The sequence below is a fragment of the Taudactylus pleione genome, unplaced genomic scaffold (assembly GCF_031769625.1).
Source record: "Taudactylus pleione unplaced genomic scaffold, aTauple2 ptg001032l, whole genome shotgun sequence".
Lineage (NCBI taxonomy): Eukaryota > Metazoa > Chordata > Amphibia > Anura > Myobatrachidae > Taudactylus > Taudactylus pleione.
The window spans coordinates 11439221-11455251 of NW_028285433.1; positions in this window are offsets into that span (position 1 = coordinate 11439221).

Here is a 16031-nt window from a genome sequence, read left to right on the forward strand (position 1 = left end):
CACAGTTCACTGGTGATATGCTTTGGATCCAGGAGACCTTACTCTGGTTCCTCGTTTCAGTCTTTTCATGCACCCACAGCCCTTTCAGGGTAGGGCCCGAGGTGCTCCCAAGTAGGCATGGGGCGGCAGAGGTAGCGGTCGTCCACAAAAGGTTGCACGACAGGTACAGAACTCTATTAAGGTCTTTTCAACAGGCTTGGTCGCAGTCTCTGTAACAGTCTGCTGTGCTTGTTCCAGTTCCAGCGCATCAACGTGGTATGGGGCTTTACTCAGATCTTTGGGTGATGCCCAAGCCGGATGGTTCAGTCAGACCCATCTTAAACCTGAAGTCTTTAATCCAGTATCTGAGGATGTATCATTTCAAAATGGAGTCACTTCAGTCTGTCTTGCAAGTTGGAACCAGCGGAGTTCCTCATTTCCCTGGATATAGAAGATGCCTATCTCCATGTTCCCATATGGGGAACCGCACCAGGCCTTCCTGCGTTTTGCAATATTGAAAAATCACTAACGATTTTGGGCGTTGCCCGCATTTTCACCTAAGAGCCTGTTATTCAAGGCTCCATAGGAATCTCTTTTCTTGGACCACGCCTACCTGACATACCAGACTCTTATCCAACATGGTTGGATAATCAATTTCTAGAAATCCAGCCTCAGTCCATCCCAGAGACTCCAGTTTCTGGGGGTGATCCTGGATACGGTATTTCAGAGGATTTTCATTCCGGAAGACTAAGCCGGGATAACCGGTTGTTAGTCCTCAGACCAAAGAGGGTGTCCATGCTTCTTGGTTTACGTTTCTTGAGGAAGATGGTAGCTGCTTTCGGAGCACTTCAATTCGGATGATTCTACTCCTGGGTGTTCCAGCTAGACCTGCTATCACAGAGGTCAGGGACTCGCTTGCATCTACATCAACGGATCTGTTTGGTTCCGGCTACTGGTCTACTCTGGTGGACACAATCCAACAATCTCTTGGCGGGCAGAAATTTAGAACAAGTGACTACAGACGCCAGCCTACGAGGCTGGGGAGCAGTGGTTCTTGGCTATCACTTTAAGGTTCGTGGGTCCCCTCTGGAAACAGGGTGGCCCATAAGTGAGTTGGAACTCAGAGTAATTTACTATGCTCTGCTACAAGCAGCAAAGTTGCTAAGGTCTCTTCTGGGGAGGTTTTACTCAGACAATGCGAAGGCAGTCGCTTACGTCAACCTCGAGGGTAGAACTCGAGGTCTCATGGCCATGCCAGAAGTAACTCAGATTCTCTGGTAGGACGACAGTCTGTCGTTATTCTTGTCGGCAGTATCCATCCCGAGAGTGGACAACTGGAAAACAGATTACCTAAGTCGCAAGGACATCCATCCCTGGGGAATGGAGGCTTTACCCAGATGTGTCCCACGCACTCGTGAGTCGATTGGGTCGTCCTCAGGTGGACCCCCATGGTGTCCAGATTGAATAATCAGCTTCCAGCACACATGTCAAGTACTCGGGATCCGCAGGCAAGGGCAGTCGACACTCTACCAGTCCTATAACTTGGATTACCGGTTTACTCCGATTCCACAAATTCCTCGTTTACAAAATAGGATAAAACACAAGTCGACCTCAGTCTTCTCGTGGCTCCAAACTGGCCTCGGACTAGTTGGTTCTCGGACCTTCAGTTCCTCCTGGCAGAAGTCCCGTGGCCCCTTCCTCTTTCCCGGACCTTCTGCAACAGGGTCCTTTCGTCCACCCCAATTTAGCAAAACTGCACTTTATGGGTTGGCTCTTGAACTGATATCTTAGGATGCAAAAGCATCCCAGACTCGGTTTTTTTCTTTCCCACCATGTTTAGCGCCAGTAGACCGGTTTCGGCTGTGCATTATCATCGCACCTGGAGCTCTTATGTGACATGGGTACCGGTCGGGGCTTTCCGTCTAGAACGTTGCGGTTGTTCCGTTGTTTTTTTTTTTTCTCTAGACCAGATCAGTTTCTGGCCTGCGATTGGGATCTTCTAAAGTGCAGGTTTCTGCTCTTCTCATTTCTTTCACCTTTTGTACCACCTATGGCTCCTTGGGGCTTCTCTTGGCTTTGGCATGCAGAGTTTCGGAATGGGAGGGCTCTGTTACATAAGCGTCCTTACATGCTGATAGGGCGGTACTCAGGACGGTAGCCACTTTCCTCCCTGAGGTGGGGTCGGCTTCCCACATAAGCCAACCTTTTGTGGTGCCTCTTTGGTGGAGGACTCGGGTGTGTCTTCTACCCTGGATGTTGTTCAAGCTCTCCGCAGTCAAGTTATGTCAGTAATGATCGTCGGTCAACACATTCTGTGGGTGCGGGTGCCTCCACTTTACAATGGTGCCATGCAGCCACTTCGTCATTGGTTCACAAGTTTTGGCCACCTTGTTCTGCAGGTCCCTCAGAGCGCCCCAGCCCATGGGGAAAACTTTGGGACGTCCCCAGCGTAAGCACCTCCAGTGTCCCCTAGTGGATGAAAGAGAAAATGGGATTTTGGTACTTACCGGTAAATCCTTTTCTCTGATTCCACAGGGGACACTGGACGCCCACCTCAGCGCTCTTCGCCTGCCTGTTAGTTCTGTATGTTGTATGGTTTTGTTGGTGTGATATTTCTCCTTTTCACTCCTATTGTTCTCCATCTCCTCTCGGTCTTCATTTTCTAAACTGAGGGCTGGTGGGGAATAGAGGGGGAGGAGCTTCACACTTTTGAATTAATTAGTGCCAGCTCCAGCTAACCACGCCTCTATACCCCCAGCGTAAGCACCTCCAGTGTCCCCTGTGGAATCAGAGAAAAGGATTTACCGGTAAGTACCAAAATCCCATTATCACCTCTTATTGAAGGTGCATTAAATTCATTTTTATATGGTATTGCCTTTTGTCCCAACATAAATATCAGAGCGCAGTTTTTATGTTTGTTTTTGCGTCGGGATGCTGGTGCTGGCATTCTCACCCGTCGGGATTCTGGCGCTGGAATGCTGAGCGCGGGCATTCAGTGTGCCGGGATATCAACTACATCCTGTTAAATGACTATCAGAGACAGCTACTAAAGAGAGCAGCTATATAGACCGTTACTAAAGTAATAACAATTAAAGGGAGAGTTATCAAAGCTTGGAGAGACTGATTGTTTGGTACTTTATCTCTCTCCAGGGTTTGATACACTCCTCCTTTAGCTCTCTAGGGGGCATATGTACTGTATCAAACCTCAGAGAAAGATAAAGTGGAGAAGTTGCCCTAAGCAACCAATCCACTTCTGCTTCTCATTTACGTTTACCAACTCCTACCTCTTATGATGGTAATCCAAAAACATGTAGAGGATTTCTCAACCAATGTGAGATTCATTTTGAATTATTACCTCAAATTTTACCACCTCTCGTGTTAAAGTGGCTTATATTATGTCATTATTGTCTGGTGCTGCTCTTGAGTGGGCCTCTCCTTTATTGGAGAGAAATGATGCCTTAATGTCTAATTACCAAGCTTTTGTTTCTACTTTCAAAAGGATATTTAGCGAACCTGGAAGATCAGTGGCCGCTTCTGTGGATATTTTGCGAGTAAAGCAAGGAAGAGCTCCAGTTGGTCTGTATGTGGTTCGTTTTCAAACTATAGCCGCAGAACTTAAATGGAATAATGAGGCATTAAGAGCAGCATATTGGAATGGTCTCTCTGAGAGACTTAAAGATGAGTTGGTGACTCGGGATCTTCCTGAGAATTTGGATGAGTTAATTTCATTGACAATTGATTTGCATATGCGAGACCGAGGGGTTCAAAGGAGTCTTTCTGAGTGTTCTAAAAGCTCTATTCCCCAGTCTCGCTCTTTTCATAATACATCTGATGAGCCTATGCAAATTAATAAAGCTAAATTGTCTGAAGTTGAGAAGCAACGTAGGAAGCGTTCTAATTTGTGCTTGTATTGTGCATCCTCAGAACATTTCTTGGCTAAATGTTCACTAAGGCTGGAAAAACGATCATCCCTAGTTGATGGAGGGGAAGTGTAACTTTCTAAAGTTTCCCCCAAAAAGGATTGTTTAATTCTGTGAGCATTCCTGATTTTGGTTCTTCATGTCAAGAGTTTTCTGCATTGCTAGATTCTGGAGCAGCTGGCAATTTTATTTCATTGTCTTTGGTTCAGAAATTAAAAATTCCTGTTGTCAAATTAACCCATTCTTTTTCCCTTTCTGCAGTTAATGGGACTAGAATTTCTAATGGATATGTTATGCATCAAACAAAGTCTATGAAGTTAAGGGTAGGAGCTTTGTATGAAGAAAGAGTTTTTGGTGTTACCCATTTCTATGTATGGTATAGTTCTTGGTTTACTATGGTTAACTCTTTATAACCCTCATATTGATTGGACTTGTTCTCAAATTCTTTCTTGGAGTCCTAAATGCAAATTAAATTGTTTGATTCCTGTGGTACGATTGGCTGAAGTGCAAGTAGATGTTCCACCTTCTCTCCCACAGTCTTATCATGAACTTGCTGATGTCTTTCCTGAGCAGGCGGCAGACGAACTTCCACCGCCTCGTCCCTGCGATTGCCCCATTGAACTTATTCCTAGTAAAATGCCATCCAAAGGTCGAGTATACCCTCTCTCTGTTCCTGAGACTCAAGCCATGTCGGAATATGTGCAAAAAAACCTACAAAAAGGGTTTATCAGGCCTTCTTAATCTCCCGCTGGAGCGGGCTTCTTTTTTGTAAAGAAAAAAGATGGTGGTCTTCATCCATGTATCGACTTTAGAGGTCTAAATGAGATCACGGTAAAAAATAAATATCCTTTGCCTCTCATTACAGAATTGTTTGACAGAGTTAAGGCTTCTCGAATGTGTATCCAAACTTGATCTAAAGGGAGCTTACAACTTGATCAGAGTTAAAGAGGGTGATGAGTGAAAAACTGCGTTTAATACGCAAGATGGCCAGTATGAGAACCTCTTCATTCATTCTTAATCGATTTCATGACAACTTGCCTGAAGTACCTCCCATAACAACTGCTTGAGGTGTGGAGTTTGAGATTGATAAGATTCTGGATTCACATAAGCATCAAAATCAATTACAATACCTTGTAGACTGGAAGGGTTACGGCCCGGAGGAGAGATCTTGGATTAAAGACTCTGATGTCCATGTTCCTAAGTTGATACGTAATTTTCATGCTAAATTCCCTTTAAAACATGGTGGGTGTTCGGAGACTACCCAAAAAGGGAAGGAGGGGGGGGGTACTGTCAGGACTGTGACTATTTCAGTACATAAAGATAGATTACTTTTTCCAAAGTTCCTTTGTGGTCGTTGGAGGAGCTATCCTGCTTGCTGGCGTTCTTCACATACAGGGGATAGAGAGTTAAAGTGGTCATCAGTTTCCAAGGTGTTGTCAGGTTGTGGGATTTCTAGTTTGCTCATTATTTCAAACCTGATTCCATTTGGGTCACATGTTCTGAAATTCCTATGGATCACAGACCTCTAGTATAAAGCCTGTTACTAACTATCTCAGCGTCTGTGAAACATTACTTTCAGGTCTTTATTGGACTCCTGCCAGATCCCTGCTGTGCCTGTGAGTTGCTGTGGACTTTGCTATATCTCCACTCATGTTCCAGCTAAACTTCTGATGCCAGTTACCAGCTGCACTACAGAGCTCAGCATAGCCATTGCCTAAGTATTGCTTTCTGCTCCACTGCTGTGGTTTCACCTTTAGCTGCACTACTTACTTTGCAAGTTGTCTCTTACTCCTGTGGACATCGAACCCATCTTCATTACAGTTGTCAACTGCACCGTTACAGTTATCATCACCGCATTGCGGGGCTCAATCCCATTCCGGATTCTAGTCACAACGCAGGGCTCAACCCTGTTCCGGAACCACACTGCTTCAACCTTCATTGCATCACGGGGCTCAACCCCACTCTGGATTCTAGTTACACCGCAGGGCTCAACCCTGTTTCAGAACCTCACCGCATCACAGGGCTCAACCCTGCTCCGACCTCATCACATCACAGGGCTCAACCCTGCTCCGACCTCATCACATCACAGGGCTCAACCCTGCTCTGACCTCATCGCATCACAGGGCTCAACCCTGCTCTGACCTCATCGCATCACAGGGCTCAACCCTGCTCTGACCTCATCGCATCACAGGGCTCAACCCTGCTCTGACCTCATCGCATCACAGGGCCCAACCCTGCTTCAACCTCACAGCATCACAGGGCTCACTCTGCTCCGGATCTCCATCACTACAGGGTTCCACCGTGGTGAAGCTCCTCTATACCATTCTGAGATGTTAGCCTCATACTGGACTCGGGGTTCCCTACCATATTAGCTCTTCTGTGTTAAAGACTATATAAGGGGGGTTTTCTCCTATACTCATTATTGCTTATGTGAAGCTGTGTTGTTGAGACTTTATGTGAGACATTGCTATTATATATCTCCTGCGAATAAATTCTATTTACTTTTTTCCGTGCTACCGAGATTTCATGAAAAGGTCATTCCTAAAGCCACCCCAGTTTATTGTGCCTAGTAGGCCTGCCTCCTCCCAGGAGTCTCAAGTGTCGGCAGCCATGACACATCAACTGAGAATGCCAAAGAAAAGACAGCTTTTTCGACGCCAGAAGGGTTGTTCCAAAAAATGTTGCTTTTTGGTTACGTGGGGCACCAGCTACCTTCCAAAGGATGATAGACAGAATTTTAAGAACCCATAGGTGGTATGCTGCTGCCTGTCTAGGTGATGTAGTCATTCATAGTCCTGATTGGCAGTCTCATTTGCCCAGAGTAGAAGCAGTGTTGGACTCCATCTATAGGGCAGGATTGACAGCCAACCCCAAGAAATGTTGCCTAGGGAGGGAAGAAGTAAAGTGTCTTTGTTACACCATTGGCAGAGGTTTAATAAAGCCACAGCTTAATAACAAGGTGGTTCTTGGCATTACAAAGTTTCAAGTTCACAATAGAACACAGGCCAGGAAGCCAGCTGGCCAATGCAGATGCTTTGTCACGTGTCCATTGTGTGGGGGCTGCAGTTGTTCCGCCCATAGGTTGAAACAAAGGGGGAAGATATGTGATAGAAGCACTGGAGAAGTTAGGGATGGCATGTATTTGTGTCCCAGATTCCTGTAATATGTATTTTAACCACCAGGAAGAGTCTGTTTTACAAACAGATCTGAGTGTCGGTGTCACGGCCAGGGTTTCTCGGCATGGTAGTCACTGGGTTTTACCTGTGAGGTAATTATGGCGGGGGGTCTCTGGCAGTGGTGCTGGTGTTTGATGAGGGGCATTGGCTGCGCGTGGTTCTGTGTGGGCACATTGTCACTAGGCCTGGCGAGGTCTGGTGGTGTTTCCGTTCCGTTGGCATGGGCACCACCATCTTGCCTGCGACCATGTGATTCCAGCTGTCCAATCCTGGTAGGTCATGTGCTCATTCCAGCCAGTCACAGCGCGGCACTGAGTATTTAGGAAGGTCCAGAGCCTTCCTTCCTTTGCCAGTGCAACATGTTTCTCAGCTGCGGCTGAGAGAGAGTACCTGTGCCTTACCTGCCTGCCAATCTGTTACGCTACTAAGCCTGAACCTTGCCTGCTCCAACCTGCTGGACATACCCTGCACCCTCCATATACCTTCTTACCTGCCTGAGTACCTGAACCTGCTGTTTCCCTGCACCTTGCTTTATTTCACACCCAGCTGGACTTCACTACCTCTGCCTGCATCAGTTACAGCTCACCAAACCTGCATTCAGTTACAGCTCATCAAACCTGCATTCTGTTTTCAGCTCACCATACTTATTTACTGGACTGTTCCTGCCTGTCACTATCTGGACATTTCCCCATTAACCCCCACTACAGTTATCAAGTGCACTTTAGTGCTATACCTGGACTTTTTCATTTGCCATTCCCATGTCTTCTAAGTCACTTATTAAAAACTCCACTTTTTCATTTAAGTCTGCTTCTGTGTCTGCTCCCACCACCCCGCGTCAACAACAAATTCAGAACCTCACAGTTGGCTTTTAGTAAAAGCCGGAAAATGGGTCCTGGGGGTGTGGATGTGAGAGAGAAGGGAGGGCTCCATCCACAGGGCCATTTCAGGTGTTAGGCCTTACAGCCTGTGAGCAGGCTAATTAGGGATTACACTTGGAAGTGGCTCAATATAGCTGTATAAGAGTTTAGATGCAGTGTCTCACACACCCTGGGGACAACAGACACTGAGGTTTTGTTCAGAGACACTGGGACCTTTTGAAAGTGCTGTGTTTGTGGTGAAGCAGTAGGCTTTGCCACTTGTAGAGAGGAAATTACCTGTCTAGTCAGTGCCCAGCCGGGCTAGGATTTATTTTATGTTTGGTTTACTTGACTATTGGAGTTGCACAATAAAAACTGGTGCCGACCAGCTTGCATGAAAACCCATGACTGGAGTGCTGTTTCCTCGCTGCTGTGTGTAAGGAGATGTCCACCTACCCCAGGAGAGGGACCCCTACCCCAATCATATCACTATATATATATATATATATATATGTATGTATATATGTGTGTAAATATATATATTTAACATTGTCAAAGTCAATGTGTGCTGAGTGATTTATCTCTTGCCGCCCATGTCTGATACATATGTATGTATATATGTATGTATTAGAGATGAGCGGGTCAGGTTCCCTGTAAAAAACTGACAACCCCGAACTTCACAATCCGGGCCAGGATCCCAGTCCAGCTCGGGTTTTCCCATCTGACTCAGAACCCAAAACGAGGCAAAACGTCATCCTCCCGCTGTCGGTTTCTCATGGGTTTTGGGTACTATAAAGGTCATCAGCGCCATTTCACTCCAGCTTTGGAGAGTGTAGTGAGCATAGCGGTGCTGTGTCCATCCAGGGGCTTTTGTGTCTGTCCAGGGCAGTGGCTACTTGTCCATCAGGGGATGCTGTGTCCATCTAGGAGCAGTGGTTGCTGTGTCCATCCAGGGGCTGCTGTGTCCATCCAGGGGAAGTACCTGCTGTGTCCATTCAGGGGCACAGGCTACTGTGTCCATCCAAGGCAAGGGCTGCTGTGTCCATCCAGGGGTGCTGTGTCCATCCAAGGGTGCCCAGTATTAAAAAAAGCTAATGATATAATTTTAAAAAATAATATTTTTTTATTTTTTTGATGCCGTACTATATTATTTTTTTACTGTGACGCTGCCGGTCAGCAGTTTAATATTCATACACATATTGTGACACTATAAGTCGTAGCACTGTGTAATATACATACATGTATTGTGACACTCTAGTGGTAGTGCAGTGTGTGGAAACGCAGTGTAATATTCAACACATATTGTGAGTCACTGTAAGTGGTAGTGCAGTGTATTCAGAAAAAATATTGTGACACTGTAAGTGGAAATGCAGTGTATTCACAAAAAATATTGTGACACTAAGTGGAAACGCAGGGTATTCATAAAAATATTGTGACACTGTAAGTGGAAATGCAGTGTAATATTCAACACATATTGTGACACTGTAAGTGGTAGCGCAGTGTATTCATAAAAAATATTGTGACACTGTAAGTGGAAATGCAGTGTATTTATAAAAAAAATATTGTGGAACAATATTATTAGATCAATCGCACCTGCTACTGGCCACTCACCATGTGGCTGTGTCCCATTCAGGTTCACGTGGTGTTTGTTTACGTCATGTGGCGGTGGATGGAGCGTGGCCACAGCTGGTGTGTAATAAGAGTGATATATACATGAAAGAGTATCAGATTTGCAATACATATATAACCCAGATATATTTTTAGATAAGTGTCTCCATCTTGCATATTTGTGCATTATACTTACTAAGATGTTTGAATGTGTGTTATTATGATCTTAAACTTAAATATCTGACAATGCACAACAGCTGCTAATTAGCAGCCATTTTAAAAAGCCAATAGAAAAAGGAGCCCCTGCCAGTTTACCATTACCTTTGATAAAGCTGTGACTATACACAGTGAAACGCATTAGAAACTGGCTGATTCTCCCTCCACTATACAATACCAAGCAGGAGCCTATCCTCATTTGGCCATTGGTGCTATAGACAGCTGTCATGTTACCAATGGACTGGACCTGTGCCATAGAGGACTACTTCCATTGCAAAGGTTTTGCCAGCATTGCTAAAAGAGCCAATATTACCTATTGGACATGGTAATTATATACTTATGCTGAACACATTTCTTCACAAGCACCATTAGATCATTTGTGATTATGGATGTATTCTGGATACATGCTCCTAAAACAACTTCTCTACCTGGGACATTACCATTTCTCATGTGGATTGGGTGATTTTTATTTTTCATTTTTATTTTATTATATTGTGCTGATATAGTTTCATTTAAACATCTACATGTGCTTTTAATTATATGAATATAATATTTTTTGAGATTAAACTCTGTATTTTATTGTGACTCCTGTTTTCAGTTATCATTCTGAGCGCTCTGTTTTATTCTGTTGTTCACCCTGATGCTGTTGATGCCGCTGAAGACAATACACCCATCCAATGGGCTGGTACAGTTATGTAATCTTGCATTTGCTCTTTTCTGCTTGTCCACATATCTGTGTTTAAGTGGACAGTGGATAGTGGGTACCACAGCATTTTGGAGGACACTAATTAAGTCCTTTTTAACATCCCTTTTCTATTGAAGTGGAATCTAGATGCGATTTGGTAACAGGGACACTGGACCTTAATTAACTGTCTAAAACCTGCTGCAATACTAGCATAGATGTTATGGCGTCAGTGATCTGCTGTGCAACTAGGTGACTTCTGTCATACTTGCTCCCCCCTAAAAAGGATTGTTTAACAGTTAATTGTTTTTATTAAAGTACTACTAGTAGTCATCCTGGTCCCTTTCTGGGATGTAAATACACTCCCAGCAGCAGCAGGCATAGCACTGAAGGATTCTTCTGGGGCAAGGACTGATGTCAATGATTTAAATATTTTTGGTATTTTTTGTAAATGCCTCCCCTCCTCCCTCATTAATTTGCTTCAGAATCAAAAAATGTAATCAAACTTACCTCTAATCAAATCTTACTTTCCCTGCCTTCAACTACATACATACTCCAATCCAATGCTGCAATCTTTGACATGCAGTTGCTGAATGTCAAAAATGGCCAGAAATGTTTATGGTCGCAGACAGCATCTCCTGAATGCCCCTTTAATTTTAAAAAATATTCTGTACCACCAAGTTGATTTTGTGGGCAAAACTTGGGACATATTGTTCACCCATGCTCTCTCCTCCTTCCTCATAAATTTGCTTCGGAATCAACAAATGAAATTAAATTTACTACCAATCAACCCTTCCTATCCCTGCCTTCAACTACATACATACTCCATTTTTCTTTGGCCTCTTGATTAATTAAATAATATGTTTCCTTATGAACCATGTTGGAAGTTGAACTGCCACGTGTTTGTGGCGTCCCACTGCTGCAGCTTAGCTTAGTCAGCCAGCTAACTTGGTTCAAATTTTGGGCCTAAACAGGATGAAAACAATAGTGTTAGCTGTGAGGTGGTCAAAATTGACTGGAAAAGAGTGGAAATTAATGTTATTGAAGGTAATCATACTGTAAGAACAAAAAAACCCCCAAATGATGTGATTTTATCAGTTTTTTAAATTTTTTAAAAAACAAAATGCAGATCCAAAACCAAAAAAACGCAACAGCAGTTTTGGCAAAACCAAACACAGACCCCAAACATGAAGGAGATACAGATCCAAAACCAAAACACAGGGGTCAGCGCACATCCTTAGTATGTATTTATGTATGTATGTGTATATATATATATATACACACAAATGCCTTTATCTTGCGCTAGATTAATAATGCTGCACCTCAAGCGGAATCCCTGTTAGTAGGAACCAAAATAACATGAATTAAACAAATAGCACTTAGAGGGCGCATATGAATAAAAAGTCCTTGAATATTACACTGGTCTGACACAGATGTATGATGATGAATGAATGTCCCAGTAAAGCTTCAATGCTGGAACTTGATATAATTCTCCTTTCACTGTTGATTATTGTGAGCCTTCAATGGAGTTGATGAACAATTCAAAATCCCAAAATATTCTAGAAAATACCCTCTCACTAAAAGACACCCAGACAAATGGCCCACCATTAGAATCGGTAGAAAAATGTTCTTTCTATTAAAATTTAATTTGGCATAAAACTGATTCACCATTAAAAAATTGCTTACGTCATAAATTTTTCATATAGGAAGATGGTTCAAGAAATTGGTACCCTACGCGTTTCATCCTTACAGACTTCATCAGGGGTATAGAATTTCTTAAAATAGAAAAATACATACAAAATAAAACTAAATGGGGTGTACAAATTATATAGTACAAATTATATAATACAAATGGTAAGAATAAGTGAAGTGTCTGAATACATAGAGAAAACACATACATCATCAGCATAGTGTATACCCAACTGATAGATGTAAATAGTCCAAATACAGAGTTAGTGCAGTATGATCCTTAAATCGGATACAAAGTGAGCAAGGTAATGTCCTTAGACCAGATGGAGCCTATATATTACCAAATCAACCATCATATAATACAATATAAAACTGAATATTTCACAAATGATCATATGGTGGTTTTAAATACCATTTAATACTGGAAACCTTATAATAAGATCCACCATAAATATAACCCACCTATTTTATATGGTATGTAGTTAGGAATGTCGACTGCTGGCTTCCCGACTGTCATATCCTGACAAGGGACTAATGGTAGGCATTGAAATCCCGACGCCTATCATTATCCCTAAGTTGTGATCCCGATGCCCAGCATACCAAACGAAGGTAAGCCAGATGGCGGGTGCGGACAGCCACAAGGGAAGGGGGGTTAGGTCACGGCTCATGGGGGGGACTTAGGGTTAGGCACCGCTCTGGGAGGGTTAGATTTAGCGTGCGGGGAGGGGGGTTAGGTTTAGGCACTTATGGGGGGAGGTTAGGGTTAGGCACTAGGGGGAGTTAGGGTTAGTTAGGCACCCCTAAAGGAGGGTTAGGGTTAGGGGGGAGAGGGTTAGGGATAGTACAAATACTTACCCTGTCGGGATCTTCTAGTGCTGGTTTTCCGGCATCGAGAATGGAAACCGATTTCATTTTATGTAGTGTAATATAATATGTCATTATATAATAATAATCCCTTTTCCAAACAATGTGGTCCACCCGTTACATATATTAGAAACAAAACATTTTTACCATTACCCAAACAGCATTTACAATAGTCCAATTTACCCAAGTACTTATTTTTATAACCAGAACTATATTGAAAGATTCCATTATACTTACTGGTATTGTAAGCAGATTTCCCAGAGTTATCTGGGATAACGGCACTAGCATACAATCAACTGTTTTTTAATGGAGATATTAGTTTTTCCACTGACACTTTTTAGGTGGTGAGTTACTGCCAACTAATCTAGATGTTTCAATACATTTTAACTGGTAATATTACCTAAAAATAGGTGCTTTTTAGTTTAACACTAAAATTAAGTAAAGGAAGTGATGTCATATGCATTTGGGTATATTAAGGAGAGAAGCAGTGAACTTCTCATTGCAGATCTGCCCTGGGAACAGATCACAGCTGACCAAGTATTATGGAATATTTCAATATAGTTCTGGTTCTGGCTATAAAAATAAGTACTTGGGTAAATGGGACTATTATAAATGTTGTTTGGGTAATGGTAAAAATGTATTGTTTCTAATATATGTAACAGGTGGAACTATATTGAAAGATTCCATAATACTTACTGGTATTTTAAGCAAAGTTCCCTACAGGGTAAGTATTTAAGCTATACCTAACCCTCCCCCCCCAACCCTTCCTTAGGTGTGCCTAACTCTAACCTCCCCCCCTAGTCCCTAACCCTAGCCTCCCTCCAGGGGTGCCTAAACCTAACCCCCCCCTCCCCACACCCTAAACCTAACCCTCCCAAGAGGGTACCTAACCCTAACCTATCCACGGGGGTGCCTATCCTAACCCCTCCTTCCCCTAGCCAATCCCTAACCCTCCCGGGGAGGCGCCTAACCCTAAGTGCTCCCGGGAGCCCCTAAACCTAACCCTCCCCCCACGACTATCCGCTCCCAATGCCTGGCTTACCTTCATTCGGTATGCCTGGCATTGGGATCCTGACCGCATATCGTGTGTACATCCTCTTCTTCACACAATATTAATTCGTCCCCACTGGAATCCAGTTGGGGTTTTCCTAATGGAATTTGTAATTCATTTTGATGAACATCATCTTTTCCACATTTTGGGGAAGTAACCTCCTATGCCGATCACTAACTAGGTTCCCGGCTGCGCTGAAAACTGTTTCAGAGTAGGAAAAAAAAACACTTCTGGTGCACAACACTACCTAATTAAATATGTGTAGATATAAAATAGAACTGCAGCAGATATCAAACTCTGTGTAGGTTTGAAATAAAGGGAACAAAAAAGAAAGAAAAATCTGCGCTGTCTCTAAATTATATCAAATGAACCATATTAAATACAAATTATGTTATTAGAATGTACAATAATAAATAATTTAATGGACAATAAAAATAACAAATGCAAAATTATAATAACATATAATACTCAATAAAACAAAGAAAATAAAAATAAACATAGGTGATAGTATCACTTTAGGTTGACAAGTAATAGATACAAATGTTGCCAGTAACTGTGACCTAACACGGCTGGACAAGTCGAGTCAAGGTGGATACTGTGCTTGGATAATAAGAACTATTTAGCGTTCTTGCAGACAAAGTGGTAAGTGATTCCACAGAGAATAATATGTTGTTTATATAACAGATGGAAAGTTGAACTAATCTTTAGTATTATTGGAACAGAGTCATATATAATAATGAGCAATGTCTCAGTTCTTTCAGAGATTGGTAGAATACGTTGTATTACTCGATCTCGTACTAAGATCACAAACACTTTATTTGATCCCAGATGTATTCATTGATACTTGCACACATATTGAATGTATATTATAAAGGCACAAGAAGATCCTGGACGTGAGTCCCAGAAGCAGACCCAGGGCAATAATGAATTAATGACAATAGTCTCTGTGTATAGTACAGCGGAGGCAGCCGCTAGACCGGTAAAATATAAATCACACAGCCGCACCAGATGATAATTGATGAGCCACACCGCGTATTTTACAGTGTTAGCTGTACTCACGGACTGTAGAGCCAGCAGGCCTGGGGGCCCCCCTAATAATTCTGTCCTCCGGTTCCTTTGTGTAGTACCGGTATAGCACACGGCCGGGTCGGACGCTGCCGGTGTAGTAATGAAGCCACTGGGTACTGGGTATAGCCGTAAAGCCACAGGGTCCAGGGTATAGATGTCAGTGAGACGTGAATCTGGTACAAAACGGCAACAGTGTATCCAATAAAACAAAGTCCCGCCTAACGCATTTCGTCACATATCATGTGACTTTTTCAAAGGTAATGGGGAATATTGCATAGCTCCTAGATATACCTGTTCCCACAGGTGGTGCTTAATGAGTCAGTTAGTGAAACTAATCAATCAATATGGTTTTGTTAATATATACTTTATATATATATATATATATATATATATATATATATAGGAGCTTTTAAATAACACATTATAAAATACATTCATATCGCACATTAAAAAATAAATGTTAATTAAATAAATATAAAAATAAATAATAAAAAAATAATAAAATACTTATGGAAACAAATTACAGTTTACAAAGATATAATAGACCAATAATTATAAAGAAATATTACTTTAACAATAAAGAAATATTACTTTAACAATAAAGATGTATGCTCACCTAAATAGAGTTAACTACGTAGAATATAAATTCATCCAATCTATGGACTATATATAGCTGAAAGACCGGAGTATCACTAGTCAATAAATATCAAGACTGATAGAGTAAAATAAGCTTATCAAAGACAGTGAAATACACTAGACCAAGGGAATGTGTTAAAAAATATAAATAAACCTCGTCAGTCACAGCAACATTTTAGCTGGGGTATTTGATGAAAGGGCAATAGACGCCCATATTATAATGGTAAAAAAGACCCTTAGCATAACCTCATCCTAATCTATAACCTATATTTAGCTAAAAAGGCA